We start from the raw sequence: 21,096 nt of genomic DNA on the forward strand, positions 1-21,096 counted from the left end.
TATTCATGCCATCCATAACTCCATCTAAGCCACTAAGGAGGTCCAGTTCTGACACATACACTCCACGATCAGACCACAGATCCTGTGATTCTTCCCATGGTTGGAGTTCTGAGTCCAGTGGTTCAGTTGGGGGATCCCCAAAGAAACCTCCTCTGAAGTGATCCTAGACCTGACTCTTGTGTATGTTTGCCAATACGGCATCCCACTCAGTCTGTCAGCCGCATCAGCCTACACGCACACTGTTAGTTGCAATTGCTCCGTCAGTTCTGTCTTCAGCCCCATCTCTTACAAACCAATGGGTGATCCAGCCCAACCCAACCCTGGCAACTGCATACTTGGCCCTCACATACAACAGTGCAGGCTGCAGTCTAGTCAGAGTGATCCTTAATAACCCCCATTAGGCCTGTCCCCAGCTCTGGTTCCTGTGCTTGCCAGTATTGCAGCAGAATGATCCAGTCTGTCCCACATCCCATTCAACTCTCATACAAGCCAATGGCCATCAGGGTCTAACTCAACCCAGCTGATCCCACTATTCAGCCCACTCTCATGCCAGTGGCTGCCATCTGTCTTGCCAGGCCTGTTCCCAGCTCTGGTTCTCATGCTTACCAGTGAAAGTTGCAACCCATCAGAGAGCTGCCCACAGTTTACCTACTGGGTCCACTCCCATTCTTCAGGTGGTTCTGCAGTCTACCTTGACAGGCTTTGCCCCAGTCCTAGCACCTGCCAGCTGATGCTGCGACAAGGCTAATCAGTCCGCACTTAATCTGTACCAGTGGGTACAGTCACTTAGTCCAGCCTGGCTCACCCTCTAACCCAGTTCACATGTAGGCCAATGGATTTTGTAACTATGCCTGGTCTGGTTTGCCCCAATCCCAGTTCTCATGTTCACCAGTGGGATCAGTAGTCCAGCAGGGCAGCCCTCACAGCCCCTTTAGCAGGCTGTGAGACTCCCCACCACCAGGTCTCACAAGCAATGGTGAGAGCTACAGCCCAGTCTGGCATGGGTGCCTCACCACAGCATTTGCCAGCAGGTGCTACAGTCTAGCAAAGCCCAGCCAGCCCCAAATCCAAGTTCTAATGTGAACTGGCTGGTATTGCCACCTAATCCAGCCTGTCCTGCACCCCATCATGGTTCACACATCTGCCACTGGGTGTTACAAACTGGTCCAGCCTAGCCTGCCCCCAGACATGACCCACACATATGCCAGTGGCTACCATAACCTGGCCTGATCTGGGCTGCTCCCATCTTTGGTTCTTGTGTTCACCTGCAAGGACTGTGTCCTGACAGGAATTCCCCAAGCTTCTCTACCAGGTCTCCTCCCAGTGGTAGATCTCACACACACTGGAAGATCTTTGCTCAGACTGACTTAGTCCACCTCCTGTAATGACAGGAACAGTGGCCTTGCCCAATTGGCTCACACTCATTTTGGTTCTTACTGTTGCATGCTACATCCCAGTCATATCTGGTTTACCCTCAGACCCAGCTCTTATGTGGTTCAGCAGATACTAACACCTACCCCACTCCATCCTATATCCACCCTAGCTTTCATGAGCACCAGTGGATGCTAGAATCTAGCCCAGTCTGGCACACCCCAGACCCGGTCAATACCCATACTGAGGGACACTGAAGTCATGTCCAGCCCTGATCACAACCCACATTCCAGTTCTTGCACTCACCAATGAGAACCATAATCCAGCTGGGCAATCCCCTTAGCTGTCCAAATAGGCCTATTCCCAGCCACAGATCTTGCATGTGCCAGTAACCACTCATTACATGGTTGCACATGACTGAGCTGGGTATAACCCATCCTTCATTTTGGCCTTTGCCATTGATGCTGCAGCCTGATGTATCATGGCCCACCCCCAGCCCCAATTCTCACTGGTGAGTGTTGCAGCATATCCATGCCCAATCTTCTCCCATTCCTGGTTCATGCAAACCAGGAGGTATGATAGTATAGTCCAGCATGATCCACCCTCTAGCCTGGCTCCTGCACATGCAAGTAATATAAGGTTGGCTTGGCCCTGCCTGATCCACCCCCTTCCAGAACCAAGCACACACTTGCCAACGAGTAGAGTTACCTTGCCCAGCCTGACCAGCCCCTATGCCTAAATCACTTGTACACCTACCAGAGGAATTCCCCAAATATCCCCTCCAGGACCACTCTCAGGCCCATATCTTACATGTGCTGGTGGGCTCTAGGCCCTTAAGCAGTATAGTATGACTCCTTCATTCTGGCCTTTATATTAGCTGGTGGATGTTGTGGCCCAGCCCACCCAACTCCCTATTCTCTGGTGAACCTGTGGATTCCACAGCCTGGATCAGCCTGGCCTGTTCCCAGCCTCGGTAGCCATGAATGTTGGATGGTTCCATGATCTTGCCTAGCTCAACCTGCCACTATTCCCAGCTCTTGAATCAAACAGTAGAAATTGCAGTTACAAAAGGGTGGGCCCACATATCCTCCACAGACTCTCACCCCAAACCTGGTTCTCTCATGTGCTGGTTAGTGTCATGGTCCAGCCTAACATCACCCATCCCCTGTTCCAACTCTCACTGTTAGGTGTGGTCACCTACCAACCACACTGGTAGGTGTGATCTAGCACTGCCAGGTAGACCCCCAACTCTGTCTTTATTGTGCACTTGTGAGTGGTGGTCAGCTATGATCCATGCTAATGAGCCCAGCTCAGGTCTCCAGTGTGGACTGGTGAATCGATCTGACCAATGAAATTCCTGCAGCTTCCCCCCATCCTAATTGCTCTGTATCAGCCACCCTCATTTATCTGCAAGTAAAGTGGCCTTGTGATAGGAGTCCCTCAGAAGTCATTCCTCACCTGCAACATACTCCCTTAATGGTCCTCCCTCCCCTACATTCCCTTGCCCCTTTCTCTGAACAATCCACAGTCCCCGTTCCCAGGAGTGCATAAATTCCCCAACCTGGTCCACTAGCACACCATGCCAGCATGTTAACCCTGGGCTCCTCACCCCTCCCACCTTCCCTCTCAGCCCAAGATCATGCACATGACGAAAGTCCAGGCTCATTCCATCTGCCTGAGCATAAGCCCCCAGGTCCCCACATGCCCCCACTGGCACCAATCCCCTAGTCCCCTGCAAGCCCCCAGCCCAGACCCCTAGGAGCCTGGCCCAAAATTATAAATAGGAAAAATACATTAGTTTTTACGTCACAAATATGCCTCATTGTTATAACAAGCAACAGTTAACAACTGTATATGAGGTAAGGGAACAGAAAGATTCACAAATTACAATTCTTACCTTCCCAGTGAGATTATATTCTTATCAGAAAGGTGAATGAGCAAACAGTGTAGTACAATATCATATTCTAAGTACTAACAGATAAGCTTGATATCATAGAGTAGGGAGGAATGGACAGGTATGTGTAGGAGAATCATTACCCAGACCAGCATAGGATTAGGAATGAAACATTTGCTGCATAATATTGAATTAAATAAAAGCTGATCCCTTTATTTGGATGCCTTAAATGAAATGCAAATGTCCTAGATGAAGCTGTCATTTACACATAAGTAGGCATCAAAGCCAAGTTTTCTTATAAGACAATATTTTCAATGCAATGTTTTATTACCATGACAAAGGCCTTATCCAGAAAGAATATTGCTAAGGTCTAAGTCAAATCTTGAAAATTTTACCTAAGGCAAGAGGCCACTCCATCAAGTCTACTCACCCACTCCAATGTAAAAAGTTGCATCTAGTTTCAACCTCTAAATGTGTAAAAATTGCAAATTATAGAGTGCTCTTCATGAAAAGAAATGGAATAAGCATCACTGACATCCACACTAGCTGATAAATATCCATTACCTGATGGGAATCCAGGAAACTTGAATAATATCACAGATTACTCAGAGAAGCAGGCCTCAAATTAATCTATGTAGATATCAATGGTCACTAGTATACAGTTTCCCAATACTTTCATCTACTCATAATTAATAAGGATGTTATCTAAAAAACCTTTAGTCAAGATAATTGAGCTGAACATGTCCTATTCATATTTACATTGACAACACTGTTGATGTTGCCAGACATAACTCATGAATGCCTGTTACCGGCACTTTTCAGGGATGGGGCCACTTAACATCTCTTAACAGTAATACAAATGACTCTAATATAAGAAATGGTTCAATGCTTCAGAAATCGGTCTTGAATGCATAAGTGATTCTAAAACAGCATATGTCAAATTCTGAAGTAAATCAAAATTACTTGAAAGGCCAAACAAAGCACAAATTGTTGAACTCTAACCCCCAGATTTTCTGATTCAGTGGATCTAGAGTAGGACTTGAGGATTTGCATTTCTAATAGTCCACAGCTGAAGTTAATGATGCTAGTCAGGACATCATACTTCATAATCAGATCTGCTAATATAACTGAATCTAGCACTTGAGCAAATTCACAAATAAAGTCCCCAGAGAATACTAATGACCAGCTTTGGTAAATTAATAGACTGAATCAGTAAGTAAATTAATAGATTTGTTAGGATAGTATCCAAAATATTAAAACAGATTTTCACGAGACCCATCAGAAAGATATATAAAAGCCGAATAAGCTATATTAGGGAAAGATGCCAGAAAATGTCAATGGAAGATAATACCTGGGTTTTGTTTTTAAACAATTGCAATGTGGGAGAGTAGAATGAACATTTCTGGCACAGAAATGGCACCATATAGGCAAAGAAAAATTTGGGTTTTGACTCACTTTTCTACATTAATTCTGAAGTTTCTCTTCCCCTTGTCCCTTAATAAAATAGGTCTAATAATAGCACCTCCACCATACAGATATGGTACTGCAATTGGTTGATATACTAAATGTATTATATGTGAGGCCAGTGTAGTGGTGTACATGCCTATCCTCCATCTGCAAGCACTAGCATCTCATGTGGGTGGCTGGTTCTAATACTCGTGACTCCACTTCTGATCCAGCTCCCTTCTTACAGCTGGGAAAGCAATGGAGGATGTCATATCACCTCGGACCTTCTATCCACAAGGAAGTCTCAGAAGTAATTACTGGATCCTGGCTTCAGATCAGCTTAGCACTGTCAGTTGTGACCATTTGGGGACTGAACTAGCAGGTGGAAAACCTCTCTCTGTCTCTCCTTCTCTGTCTGTAAAATCTGACTTTCAAACCGAAATAAATTTTTTAAAAATAAAATGTTCAAAGATTTATTCATTTTTATTGGAAAATAAGATATACAGAGAAAAAGAAAGAAGATCTTCCGTCTGATGATTCACTCCCCAAGCAGCTGCAACAGCTGTAACTGAACCAATTCAAAGTCAGGAGCTTTCTCCAGGTCTTCCAAGCAGGTGCAGGGTCTCAAGCCTTTGGACCATCCTCAACTGCTTTCCCAGGCCACAAGCAGGGAACTGGATGAGAAGCAGGGCTGCCGGGATCAGAACCAGTGCCCATATGCGATCCCAGTGCATTCAGTGTGAGGACTCTAGCTGCTAGGCCACCGTGCCTAGTCCCTCTCTGTATCTATTATGAGTATCCATGAATGAGTTTCCTTATCATTATGTTTGTGATTACCGTTGCCTAAGTTAAGATTGTGTTATTCAGTGGCTTTCCAACTAGCTTTCTATCCTCTGTGAATCCATCTATCATATATACATTCTATCCTTCGTTCCCCCCCTGATACCTTCTCACACATTATCACACATACATCCCTGTCAAGGGTTTGACATCTGGCTTCTGCTCTCTAGTCCAGCCTCCTCTGCAGGCTCTAAGAGTCAGCAGAGTTGGCTTATAGAATTGAGACTCTAGATATCCAAAAGGTAGACCTTGGCTCCTGCTTCGACCTGGCCCAATCCAAGCCACTGCTGGCATTTGAAGAAGCTAATAGGTGTTTCTCTCTCTCTTTCTCTTTCACACACACACAGAAATAATAATAGCATATATTTAATACTTTTCAATTGATCTCTGAAATAAATAATACCAATTTTCATGCAACAAAATGAAGTATTTCAAGAAACACTGCTAAGGAATACGGAACAACTGCACCTAAATGAAAACACTGACCAAAGGAAATCAGAGTCAACTTAAATCAACCCTGCCTCCTATTTTTTGTTCTGCCTCAAACAATCTCAGATACCACTATTACAATGTATGCATTTGATTAATTAATTCCTATGTTTAACCATCTTGGCCTTTCCCTAATGAATACTGCAAAAACTCTACATAGCATTTTGTTACAAAACTTTTCTCTTTTTTGGGTCATGAGTACCTTTGATAATCTAATAATTGCTATAGATAGACTCTTCAGAATTCAGAGACAAAATTTGCATTAAAATACAAAATCCCATGATATTCACAGTCCCTAAGGGTATATAAACTGCAGATTTTGAGTCGCTTCTGCAGAAAATAGAACATACACCCATTGCAGAATAATCATATGGCCACAAGGAATATATATAAATATATGAAAGAAAGAAAAACTTTTGCTACCTAACTATATTGAAATCCTCCAGGGAAAACTTATGTAAGATTCTATGTAAAATTCTAATAATGGCCACAGAGGAAATGAATTAGAAAATGAACTTTCTCAATGTGTTTTTGAACAACAAAGGAGATCCATATACATATCAATCAGTAAGCCAAAAAAAAAAAAAAAAAACTTATACCATTACCAAGAAGCTAAGGCCGAGTAACATGAAATAAAGGTGACAGAAATTAGCTTAGAATGCTTACTTCTTCCAATTTTGAGAAAGAATGCTACAAATAATAGATCCATAATTACAATGATCCATAAGATTAAATTCTAAAGACTTTAATTACTAAGAAATTACTTTAAATTATATCTAGAGAAAAAGGAGTATTAGAAAAAAACTGAATTGAGACTCCAAGAATAAAGTAGATTCACACTTTCTTAGTCTAACGAGGATGATTTCCATCAAACAAGTAAACCATCATTGGAAAGAAATAGGGTAAGCACTGAATAAAATGTTCAGCGATACTTTAGTTGTGTATCATACCTCAGTCTTGATCCAACTTAATTCTTAACATGCCCTCTGCATGATCCAGAGGACACTCAATATTTCTCCCCATCATTCAAGCACCGACAACAGCCTCCACTTAAAATTTTCACTCACATTCTCCTCACGAGGTTATCACTAACTTCAGAGTCTTCCAATGGTGCAATATACATGGATAGAGAATGAAGCAGTCATGTTTTTACCTACTGCTCTGTCACTTCATTCTTTACAGTAGACAACAAATGTGCAAGATCATATGTGATTTTTATGAAAACCATGGGAAAAAAAGAAAATAATGATGAAAATAAACTCTCTGATAAACATTATTATCCCTATAATTTAATAATGCAACTCTTAGAAAGCCTTTAGCCCCTGGGAATATTACCTGTTTTCTATCTTCTGCTACACCCTGGTACCTCTGGTACACTACCATTCTACCTGTTCCGTGCAGGACAGTCTCTTCTTTCCTTCTAATCTCCATCCTCTCAGATGAAGGCTACCCAAAAAACACAGTGGTTGGTTTTACTGTATCATGTTAGCTCGTGATACCTAGAAATACCCTAGAGTGAAAAAGTATTTGAGCCAAACTTTGGTAATGAGGTCCAACAGACCTGTCATGATGTAGATGTACCTTGAGTTCAGCCCACCTGGCAGCTTTTCACTCCCATGGTCATCACCTAAGCCTCTTTGTTGTTTCAGTTGTAAAGCAGCTGACTGTTGAATTAATCATCATACTCAACATGACTTACTCATATCTCTATCTCCGGGATGACTCATTCCTTAGAGACAACATAGCCCAGGTCCGCACAGAGAAAGATAAGCATGTCTCTGTCTGATGATTTGCCAGGCATCCAGTCTCCTTGGATAATTTCTGTTTTTTTTTTTTTTTCACTATTCACGGTAGATGTTCCTTTAATCATATTTTGACTTTCAAATTATGCTCTCTGTGGTTTCATGTAGGTGAAAAAATAAAGTTTCAATTGTGTGCTTCTTATGGTTCTTTGCTGGATTCATATTCTAAATCAATCTGAAATAATCACCTTAAATCACCTTAGCTACTTTCAAGGGCTGGATTTTAATTTGCTTTTTAAGGTGGGTTTACAGAGAGAAGGAAAAGCAGCGATAAAGAGATCTTCTATCCTTTGGTTTACTCCCCAAGTGCTCACGACAGTGAAAGCTAAGCTGATCTGAACTCAGGAGCTTCTTTCAAGCCTCCCAGGTTTTGGGCCATCCTCCACTGCTTCTCAAGGCCACAAGCAGGAACTGTAAGGGAAGTGGAGCAGCTGGGACAAGAACTAACCCCCATATGGGACCCCAGTGCCCATAAGGCAAGGATTTCAGCCACTAGGTCAGCACACTGGGCCCAGGATTTAAAACTTAAAACATCTTTCTCTATCCCATTCTCCATGCATGAATTAGGGAAGGAACAGGAGGAGTGTAAGTCCAAGTAAACTAATATTTCTAAGTTTCTGTCAAGTTATCATATCTAGATAAAATGAGGTTTCTCGTGATCAGCCACACAGTGAGCTAAATCCCCTTAAGATAGGCACATTACCTATTTCTGTATTCATTGGGTCGTGTTGTTTCAATCAAAGTCCAGATTTTAGAATGTCCCCAACTTATTTGAAGCTCCTGACTTGACCGTACTAACTTGATTATGTCTTTATTTTGCTGTGTTTTGCAGGGGTTTCTATCATCCCATTCTCCCTCCTCTACTTGTAACTATGGAAACCACCCCAATAAACACTAATTTAAATAAAATAATGCTCAGGGTTTCCCTCATTTTTCTGTCAGTCTTAGAGACCAGTGAATTTATATTGGGTCATGGAAAGGAAAACAAAACAGATTTGCTTTATTCTAATCATAATCACATTAAATGAAAACATTGAGGCTAACCGGTTAATTATTTGCATGGGTAAGTATAGTAAAAAAACAAGGAAATAAAAGTTGCCTAATAGTAGAAATCAGAATAATAATACAAATTTTAATGAAGGGAAGCCATTCAATTTATGGGGATATTACATTCTTAGGAAAATTGCTTTCCCAAATAACAAATGACTTAAAAATAAACTTGCAGGTTATACAGAAGAAAACATATTAAGACTATTTTCTTTTACTCATTAGAAAAGCACTAGGTGCAACTTGGTAAAATCCTGTAAATGTTCATTTAAATAAACTGGTATTGCACAAAATAGGAAAATTCTAAAATATTAACTCTAATTTCATCTTTCCTTATTTCCTTCTTAATTCTCATATTTTACTGAAGACAAACTAGAATACTGGAAAACTCATCAGTTTGTGTGAATCGTGAATTCTTTTTGATCTAAATGCTTCATACACGATGGAAAATGACCACAAAAATAACCAAAATTAAAAATTTAGTCTCAAAAACTTAAGTAAATTTCATTAAGTGGTAAATGCTGGTCAAGTCTTGACTCTTCCAATCCTGAGTCAGCTCCCTACTGATGCGTCCAGGAGGCACCACAGGCTGGTCCAGATCTTAGGGTTTCTGCAACCCTTGGGGAGATCCAAATGGAGTTCCTGGCTCCTGGTTTGACCTAGCCTAGCTCTAGCTGTTGCATGCCTTGGGAAATGAACCAGTGAAAGTTTTCCCTCTCCTCTGTCACACAATAGATCTTCAAACAGAATTAGTGTAATTGACTTTTGAAAGAATGTTTAACCATACTGAAACTGTATAAAGAAAAACTATTCAGTAAACCAAAGTCCAGCTTTTACATATGAATTACTAAAATCTGGTTAATATCATGTAACAATAAAATTTCTTAAAATTCAATAATTTGGCTTTTTAAATAACGTTACTTTAAAGTTATAATGTGATTGCATACATTAATTTTTCTAATTCAGCAATAATGTGTTGAGATAGTCACTAGAAGTAAAAAGGAAAAGCTGAGTGTAAATTTTATTCATTTATTTCAAATCGAAGTTGAACTTCTGTCTTTAAAGCAAGTAAGTGAAGCAGACATGCTGTCCCTATAGTAGTAGATTTTCATTTGTAGTTACTCATGGCTTTGAACGATACCATTGCCAAAATCATTGCACAGGGAAATTGGTGAATGATTTGCCAAGTAGATAACCAGAACAAAAGTATAAGAGGTCAGAGGTAAATTGAATGCCAAGGCAAAACTGAGCACATAGAAGGAATTTGTCAATTTGATAAAAGAAATACCTAAGTCAAAGGAAATTTATTGATTGAAAGAACTGGGATGAAAAGAGCTGGCTTAAATTATTTAAGGACAGTTTCCTCAGTGTAGGAGAGTTGATAAACATTAATCCGATTTTCTGCATTCACACTGAAGTAAAAGTTTTAACCAAAATCACAAAGAAATAGGGCAAGCCAGCCCTGGAAAGCTGCAAGTAAATATCCCATGAAAGCACGTATGAAACAGGTGCTAATTCCAATTCCTCTAAGTGTGAGACAAGCTATTGTAGTGAGGCCTCATAGAGTTTCAATAGTTGATATCAACTTCAAAAGCAATGTAATTATTCTAAAATCAAAATTTCAGTTGCTGGCCTCTTTCCAAGACTCCAGGCATTTACTGAATAAATTTCTGTCATTGTTATCCAAGGTGCCACCATGTGAGCTATCTTTTCTGGGACTTTGCTAGTATCAACCTATCACCTACAGACAGTATAGTTTCGGCTATACACCTTGTGCAGGCATTGTACTTTAATGGAGAGGTTTTACGAAGTTTGTTTTCTAGCTAATATTGTACTTGAACTTTTGTTCAAACATGAAACATTGACTTAAAGTATAAACTTTTCTCAGAGGGGCTATTGTTCAACTAGCAAGTTAAGATGCCCACATGCCATATCAGAGTGTCTGAGTCTGATTTGTAGCCCAGATTCCAGACTTCTACTTCCTGCTAAAGCAGAGACTGTAATGATGTCTTCAGGGTTTGAATCCTTACCAGCCTTGTGGAAGCAAAAGATTGAGCTCCTGGCTTTGCACAGCCTCAGCCTCAGCCATTATAGACATGTGGGGAGGGAGACAGCAGACGGAAGTGTGTGTGTGTGTGTGTGTGTGTGTGTGTGCGCGCTGTTTCTCAGAGGGAAACATTTTTTTTCCCCAAAACTCTCCTGAGAAACAGTATCACAGTTTTATTAAACAAACGGTTAAGAACATTATGCTGCTACAGTTTTAATGATCTGTGATTACTTTAAAGTTTACTATGTATGAGTGAAATGGTCAATTTTCCATTCAATTATCATTTATAGCCCTTATCTGTATTCCCACTAAACTAGGGCTGTTTTGTTTTTGACTTGTTGAACTTCCTGTTCAGTGAATTTTTAGGCCATTTTACTGTAATATAAATTTAAAATATGCTACCTCAAAGGCTAAAGTAAAAAATAAGACAGCAAGAAAGGAAAAAGGAAGGAGGATGGGAGAGGAGGCAGAAAGGGAATATCATCATGTTAAAATTCAAACTACAAATCACAATCAATCTGTTAAAAGACAGAGGGGCTGGCCTTCCCTGGGGGTTGGCCCAGGTGGCAGGGATCTGGTTGGAGGCTCAGACAGCCATGGACTTGGAGCCAGGTGGGTTGGTTGATTCTCGGGGCGTGGCTCAAGCCTCAAGTCTTGAGCCCTTCATCCTGCTAGATGCTGAGAGCCAGAGGAGGCAACTTCCCTTGCAGGACTGCTCCCAGGATGTGGAGACTTGGGCGTCTAAGTGCTCAGAGCCAGATGGGTCAGTTCAGCTGGAGGGCGGGGTCCCAGCTAGTGGAGTTTGGGTCATGTTTCCCAGGTGAAGCCCTCGGGCCACGCAGCGGTTTGATTTTGAGGTGAGAACCCAAGAACCTTAAAGGTCAGACAGAAGCACCAGCCTTGTGGGAGATCAGATCTGGAGTAGTTAGGATTGACCAATGCCGAATACCACTCACTGGTGCACACTAAAGCCTGCCTGGGCTGGTGGCCTACCTGGCAGGGCTATATCACAGTACCCACCAGTGAGAGTTATAACTGGTACAGGCACCTGCAGGCATACCCGAGAATATGGTGTAGAGCAGGCCAGGCCACAACATCCTATGGACAGCTCATACATAGGCCGGGACTGAGGAGGTAGTATGTGACCGGTAAGGACCTAGCACACACTGGCACATACAAGATCAGTTAAAAGACAATAAAAATTAAAATGCATTTTTTAAAATCAAAGTTTGGAGTACAACGTGATGGGTAGGGAGTGCCACTTGAACTGACATGTTCTATATCCTGATTCTACTGATGACAATATCCTCACTAAGGTACTCCTCTGCAAGATATTATCAATGTTTCACAAGATGTTATCAGTAGAGAACACCAAGAAAAGGTACATAGGCATGATCACTACATTGCTTTTACATCTGCATATCAATTTACAATTATTATATAAGTTAATCATGAGGAAATCTAGTAATGTTATAATTTTTGATTAATAATTCAGACATATCTTTTTTGATCTGACAGAAAAATATTTCAAGGTTTTTAACATTTTTCATTTGCCAAATCAGCTCAATTTTTTTATTCTGCCTTCATGTGCAGTTTGATTCCCAAGTTTCAGTTACTGAGAGCTGATCAATATCCAAAACTGTTAAATGGGAAATTACAGGATAAACAATTCATAAGATTTAAATTGCATTCTACACTGAGTAGTAAGATGAAATATCATTCTGTCCTAAGATGTGAGCCATCTCTTTCTCTACGACATCTGTTCTATAAAGGTTACCCACCCATTATTCACTTGGTAACTGCATCAGTAATCAAATTGACTGCTATGATATTTGTTTCCAGTTATTCCCTATTTCACTTAATAATGAAGCAAAGCTTAAGAATACTGACATTTGAAATTCAAAAAAGACCGAGATGTTAAATAGTGTTTCCCATAAATGAAAAGTTGAATGTTCACAACTTCATGAAAGAAAAAAATCATAAGCTAGAATTTCTACAATCTAAAATGAGAATGAATCATTTATCCATGAAATTGTGTAGAAGGAAAATAAAACTCATCCTAGCCTTGTTATAACAATTCAAATTATCAAAGCCATGGCCACATTAATGAGAAATGCTGAGGAATGGTAAAGACATTAAGATACAGGGTTTGTACCTATTAAGTTTCACCAAAAGCCTGCACTGGACATCTTGGATCCTCTAAATAAGGGAGACTACTATACTATTGTTTAAGATAATTTCCAAAGCTGACTGGTAATTGCTGAGGCAACTGGACACTATATAACTGGCGGGAGGTGTGAGGCAGTTAATGACATAAGATTTATGAAGAACTTTTTAAGATTTATTTTCATTGGAAAATCAGATTTACAAAGAGAAGGAGAGACAGAAAGATCTTCCATCCACTGGTTCATTTCCCAAGTGGCCACAATGGCAAGATGTGAGCTGAGCTGAAGCCAGGAGCCAGGAGCTTCTTCCAGGTCTCTCACATGGGTGCAGCGTCCAAGACTTTGGGCCATCCTCAGCTGCTCTTCCAGGCCACAAGCAGGGAGGAAAGGAAGAGGAGCAGCCAGGATATGAACCGGGATATGGGATCCCAGCACATACAAGGCAAGGACTTTAGCCACTAGGCTACCGAGCCAGGCCCAGAGCTGTTTTAAAATCTATTCTAAATAACTGAAGACTATTTACATGGCCTTAACCAGAAATCTAGGCTAAGCTAAGTAAGATACCCTAAATACAAACAAAACCTGCACAACGTACTGCTATATACAGAAAAATCTCCCAGAAGAGCATCTATTGATGACATTCTACATAGACCACTGTGTCTGACTATAGGGAAAATATGTAAAATGGAGAATCAGATGTTATCTTAGAAAATACAGGTGAGGAATAGCAGTAACAACACAAAGCCATTACCTTCTTGTACTTGGATTGGGTTGGATTCTCAAGTCTGTCAAACACCAAACAAGGAGAGAACTATGTGAGAAACAGCAATTAACCAGGTGTAATTGTTACGCTGGGTTCCCATTATCCACAGCTTTACCAGCTGAGCTAGAAGAAGAGTGAATTCAAGACAGGATCATCCAGAAAGGGGGAAGCTACTCCCCCAGCAAAATGGAAAAAGCTAACCAGCAGAAGTATGTGAGAATATAGAGACCAAGTGTCAAGACAACACATGCACAGCAGTGAAACATGTTTCTCAACATCATCCTTGCTTTTAATACCTTCTGTTCCCTGTTCATATTCCCACCATTGTCCTCTGTCTTAGGGTACTTCAGTAGGTTGACAGAAATATGTAATTAAAACATAAGTATTGGGCCCGGCGGCGTGGCCTAGTGGCTAAAGTCCTTGCCTTACCCGCCCCGGGATCCCATATGGGTGCCAGTTCTAATCCCGGCAGCTCCACTTCCCATCCAGCTCCCTGCTTGTGGCCTGGAAAAGCAGTCAAGGACGGCCCAAAGCTTCGGGACCCTGCATCCACATGGGAGACCTGGAAGAGGTTCCTGGTTCCCGGCATCGGATCGGCACAGCACCGGCCATTGCAGCTCACTTGGGGAGTGAAACATCAGTTGGAAGATCTTCCTCTCTGTATATCCGGCTTTCCAATAAAAATGAATAAATCTTTAAAAAAACATAAGTATTTCAGCACAAAAATTTTGCAACCTATGCATAGCTTTCTCATAAAATTCTATTTCCATGAACTTTGTAAAGGGTCTGTAAGATTGGATTGGGTTGACTCTTCATTTAACACTTAGAAAATTCTGTTGATCATATATATGGTTATGTTTTGATATTTTAACATGTTGAGAACATTTAAAAACTCTTTCTCTTGATTGTTGAGTTTCATATGTTGGATATGGGATTTCTATTCTCAAACATAGATTTTGAATCAGATATCCTTTTGTTTAGGCCCTGACAAACAACAGAAAGAATTACTGATTAATGAGTGCTTACGTAATATAACAGCTTATGTTAAGAATCTGTGTTATATCATAGCTAATCATCATTTTTCTCTATTAAAAATTATTAATTCTCAGTTGTACACATTACAACTCAGTTTACTATTCTTTCAAAATCATGAAGTTAAGTAAGTGAATGGATGCACTGGTCCCCATGTCAATTTGAATTTAAAACACAACAGTTTTCATTATTGCACTGTATCTACCTACTCCTGGAGTCAAACTAGGATAAAAGTCAACAGGAGCTGCACAGAGCTAAAATATAAAAATTGCGTGTTTGCTTTGCTAAAATGTCTTTCCTTCTCAAGCAGTGCACTCAGAACAAACACATGTTTCAAAACTGGAAAGAACAAGAGATTGTCTGAACTTCAATTATTCATAGGCCATGTGTGTTCTTAAAGTCTGATGATCATCCAGATATCCAAACATATTGGGAAACACATGCAGAGCATAAACAGAATTAAGTACAAAGTACTAAACTTTGTACTCACACTACCCCATGCAAATGAAAACTAACATGATCAGTGAAGTATTAGCCAGAAGAACATTGCTAGCTGTGCTGTGATAGCAACCAGAATGCAATAATGGAAAGCGAGAATATCAAGCCATCACAGCATGCCTTTTCTTTTTCTTTATATACCTCTGTATCTGGACTTAGCAGTATAGCACATTGATGCCAAATGAGGTTCCCCAAGGCTGTAAAAATGAGGTTAATAACTCATTGTATTCCACCAAAATAATGATTTTTTTGCTCTTCTTTCTATAGCCTAAAGGGAGTACATCAGAAGAAATGTGAGTAATTCTGAGGAAAGCTCGGAGAAAATATCCCTACAGAGCCAAAGCATTTGTCAGAAATATCAGGATAACAGTAACAGTTGTTGTCAAGGCCTGTTCATTTTGTGGGGAAGAAATTTAACTCATTTCAAAATTTACATTAATTATGTTAATTGTACAAAAAAGGTTAAATGTATCACAGTAGAAAGATGGGAGCATGTAACCTTTGTATTCTATCAGTTTGAAAGATTTATTTATACAATATATTTTGGGGAGGCTACCACTCATAATTTTTGTTTTGGTAGTAACCTATACAAAGCTAATCAATATTCACTATCATAATGTATCAATTTTTACATTTCTAAAAATAGTTTTTAAATTAAAACATAGATAGGATTCTACATATTTTTGCCTAAATCTTACCAAGAGATCAATGTCAATTCTTGACAAAACACTTCTCCTTTCTAAAGGGTTACACTTAAACAAGGATTTTCTTCTTACTCTTGAGGGAAGGCATTGATTGAAAAATTGTAAGCAAAATGACACATCACAGCACATGGTAGGGTGGCACTTAACTCAACTTTCCCCTTCATCCCACAGACAAACTCAAAGTAGTAGGGGGTCTCAATAAAGTTATGTGTTGATATTTTAAGGTGATATTCTAGATTACCACAAATTTTAATAAATATTCACACAGACACAGAATTTACCAATGCTTGATAATAATCCTCAACAAGTAATGAGGGGTATAAGGAAAACTGCTATTCCCACAGTTCACAGACATGGCCAGCAAGGGGCCACTCAGCAAAAGCACACTTTGGAGAGCTCAAGTGTGAGCCCAAGGTTGACACTAGTAGTTGCCAGTGGTGACACTAGTAGTTGCCAGTGACAACCCTAGCAGTGGGCAGGCTACAGCCTACACAGCTGCATCCCATGGTCCTGGACGTAGTGCTATCAAAATCTCAACCACATGTAACTATTATAGCTTTTAAAAACAAAGTTAACTCTATTTTTAAAACAACTTGAGCCAAGCCTGGTGGGCATAACAAAAAGCAGACTCACCAATTTCAAATCAATGTAAAAATAATAAGGTTTCCTTCTTAGCAAAGGCACTTACCTTCAAACTGCACTGTCAACCACCTTAATGGTTAGAGTGTGTGTTGCCTGGTTTCTATTGGCCATTCCTCTTTGCTTCAATTCCCTCTTGTCACAGCTACTCCATCACCTTCTATCATGCTCATCCCACTCTAACAGCTATTTTAGTAAAGCTGAGACCCAGGCCATACCAAGCGCTCCTCTGAACAGCTGAGACAGAGCAGGAGTAGGAGCACAGATAATGTGAGTGGAGAGCAACGACACAAAGGTAACTAGAAAGCTCATTGTTCAAAGATGTTGATGATCAAACATAAGTATGCCCTGGTGATGTGTTATTCAATAAATGCCTGTCCTTTAAAAATACTTATAAGTGATGCATTACAGGGGGAATCTGAAATTATCAGGCATCTCTTATCCAAGAAGGAAGATAAGCAAGAAATGATATTAAAAGCAAATCAAATTCTAAGAAAACTCTCTACCAACACTACACAGGGCATTTTCAAAGCCCAAAGGAAGCACATTCTGAGGAGAGTGCACAGTAAAAGGCAAAGCTGTAAGGAAACATTGAGGTAGAACTCACCAGAAATTCCTTGACCCTGTGCACTCTCTCTCTGTCTCTCTCTCTCTCTCTCTCTCTCTCTCTCTCTCTCTCTCTCTCTCTCTCTGTGTATGTGTGTGTGTCATATCACTGATACTTGCCTTTCCAACTCCACAGATTCTACCCTAAAAACTTCCCTACTAACGTTTGTTCATTGAACTTCCCATCTGCACTTCTTGGAATGGTTTTCAGGAACTGCTAGCATGATCATCTGTCACCTGATGCCACAGTCCTCAGCACAAGTTTCTAAACTTCTCATAATGAATCTTCAGAGTTCCTCAGCTACTGAATCCTGCATATTGCTGTCATATATTTTTTTCTTCCTCATGGAATTCCTAAATATAGCATTGGATTTTTCACCGTATTGCTATTTTCATCTTATTGGGAGTTTTGTTCATTTGTTTGTTTCTTTGGTTTTGTTTGTTTGGTTTTGGATTTGGGTTTTGGGTTTTCCCTCACTCTATAACATAGTTGAGACAAACCATTCACCTTCAACTGTTAAGAAAGCAACAATGATAGCATGGGGATATTCTTGCTTTCTGGAGATCCCTGAGAACAGGAAAGTAAGACACAGACAGGTTTTGAAAGGCATTAAAATGTATTTCTCTCTCACTAGGTTCAAATGGACTGAAAGAGAACATTTATTTCCATGACTACTTCAGGTAAAGCTTCAAATCCTCTGGTTTCTCTACCATTCACTTTTGTGTGAGAAATTGTACGGTATTTCATCTATAAACCCATAAGAGCTTTGCAGCTAGGCAGTCCTTGTAAGCAATTCAGAAATGATTTAATGTTATTTTCTGGGTTTTGTTATTCACCTCAACAGCAATCCAGGATGGATTATAATGAATCCATTTTTGTTTCTAGGTTCCCAATTGCTTCCAAAATATGCATTTAAAAGAAATCAAAATGACTTCAATACTACAAAATTGTTTCTATATTTCTGTGCAGGCCTGAAGGAAATCTCAAGGGTCTATAACAGGCAATTTCCAGACCACAAAGTGAAACCACAGTAAAACCATCCCAGAAAAAATAGCTACTTCTTATACGGATGCCCAGAAGTGGAGATTCCACAGTCCCCTCAGTTACTCCAAGTGTTAAAATTCCTTAGTGTTGGTAAATGCGTTATGATGGATAGAATTCCATGTTCCAATCATACGTATTATTTTTTGGTGGGGTTTCATTGAACACTAGCTATGGAAGATACAATGACAGCCCTCAAGAAACTTGGTGTCTAATAAAAAATAGACAAGTAGACATTATAATAACATACTTTACAAAATACAGTGGTTAATACTGAAAATATCTAACTGTTGTGGTATGGGCCTCAATCTAAAACAATAGAGACTTGCAGTAGGATCATAAGGTGCCAGAATATTCTGTTAATGCTTCATTTATAGCACCACAGGAAGATATACGATCTGTGGGAAATAGCAGTAAGGACCTGTGACTAGGGAGATAGCTCATTCTGCAGAGTACTTCACAACTGCTTTGAAAATATTTTTCCAACACTTAATAGTTTATTAAATTCAGGAATTAATACATTAACATACTGATATATGCATATCAATGCATTTACAAATATCTTGGTTATAGAAACTAAATAATGGCTTCATACAAAAAGAATCATTGCTTAGTGACCATGTGAACAGTTCATAAGTGATCACTGAAACTTTTGTGCACTGTAGCATGTATATTCTGTCTCTCCTTAGGAAAAATGTAATTTCATGATTTGCATTTTGACTATGAAATATAAGCCTAATATGAATGTAATAGAATATTTTTTTAAAAAAAAGCTTTGTTTGAAAGTGCCACCTCTCTCCCAACAGACCCACTCAGTGAACACAATCATGAGCTAGAAATGTACCACTGCTATTTGAGGGTGCAAAGATTCAGCTTTAATACTGCTTCATAGTAAATGGCTCCTTACTAAGGCAACAGTTAAGTTTCATTGAACAGAAATAAGTCAAATCTAGTTGCAGGTAAAGGAAAAGGGAAAAATGTTCATTATACACAGAGGGATAGATCTAGATCTGGAAGTGAGTGTATATCTGGATCAGGATTGGAATGAGAGATACAGTCAGAAGTCTGCCATGAACCAGCTATATGGCCTGCCAAGGAATGTAGACTTGAGCTTAGACACAGATCCAGGGAACTGCTAACCATGTCCTATACCAGACTAAACTGTAGATAGTTTCTTCTTGAACTTGGGCTCCTGATTTGCATTTTTTGAAGATCATTTTCTTTGCTCAGATCCCAAGATGGCTGATTAGAGAAAGAATTGCTGATTTTTTCCAGGGGAATGTAATAGAAGAAGATTGGAGAAGGTGAAATTCAGGGTAGAGCTGGAGATAAGTTTGCAGTGGAAACTGTCCTGAGAGAGAGAGAGAGAGATGCCATGGGATAGTGAGAATGGTACAAACACGCAGCAGTAAGCTGGGACACTACCTATGACTCTTACAGCAAAGAGCTGGAGAAGACAGCAGCTTCTAGGAGAGAGGTGAGAGAAGACTGACTAAGACAGTGTCACTCATGGTATTACCTGAAGGAGAACCTTACAGGCCACACGAACTTTGAATACAGCTTAGAGCCCAAGGGGTGAGCAGCGTATCCACACAGTCCTGTGAAAGTAAGCTCATTTGTTTTTCCCCATTCCCCCCACAAGAGTATACAATGATCAGCCAGAAGAAAACATGACCTTATTATCAGTACTGGTTGCATCAGCTTTCATGTGCACATGAGCAACCAGGTCATTTTATCACACAGGTAAATCTTGTTCTTTACTGACTTTGAGTCTGGCCTGGAAGATTGGCAAGAGGCTGGGCACCCACTTCCCTCTGTGAGATATCCCATCCACAACCTATCACAGGCTCAAAATGCCAAGGCAGAGCACCTACAGGCAGCTGCTTCTGGAACATCTCTGCTTGTTGGAAATATGGGGCAGGATTGTGAGGTTGACAGTGGATATTCTACACCATGTGACTGTGAGAGCCTTGTAGGCTACGACTGTTGGGAATCTGTGACTGTGCAAACATGGTATAAAGAGTAGATAGGTTTGTTACAATCACTGTGTCTGTCTTCAGAAACTCAGAGCTTCTTGACTGCCTCATGGGTGGGGGCTGAAGGGTCATTATACAATGTTCTCTGCTCTCAATGAGAACTACACCTTTGTGGGTGGAGGGTACTATAACTACTGCAGGCTAACCCAGGGAATTCATCAACTTGGAAGAGAAAAGATGAGTCTATGATTATGCCAACAGGTGTATCCTACCCTCTCCTCTGCTGACAATAGAAATAAATTACACTCAACTTGGGTTTCACCAGGGATATTCACTTGAGTACTAACCAGAGCTCCCGAACCCAGCCAGAAATGCCTCTGGATATCCACCGAAAGAGTAGACACTTCACCAAGCCACAGAGGTGCAGCTCAAAAATAAAAGCTACCAAAGGAAGTAATCAGTAAGTGCTTCCAAAATGCCTAAGAAAAAATAAATACAAGAAATAATGGCATGGAAATAAAATATGATTTCTCAAAAGGAAGAAAAAACTTCAACACTGAAATATAAAGAACCAAATTTTTGAAATGCCTGAATATGAGTTCAAAAATATGATCACAGGATTACTAAATCAACAGACAAAAAAGATTGATAAGAAAATTCATACTATATATGGCTGAAAAATTTTGCTGACAAACTGAAATAATGAAGATAAACTGAACTGAAATTTTACAAATG

This window comes from Ochotona princeps, chromosome 12, assembly GCF_030435755.1.
Source record: "Ochotona princeps isolate mOchPri1 chromosome 12, mOchPri1.hap1, whole genome shotgun sequence".
Taxonomy (NCBI): domain Eukaryota; kingdom Metazoa; phylum Chordata; class Mammalia; order Lagomorpha; family Ochotonidae; genus Ochotona; species Ochotona princeps.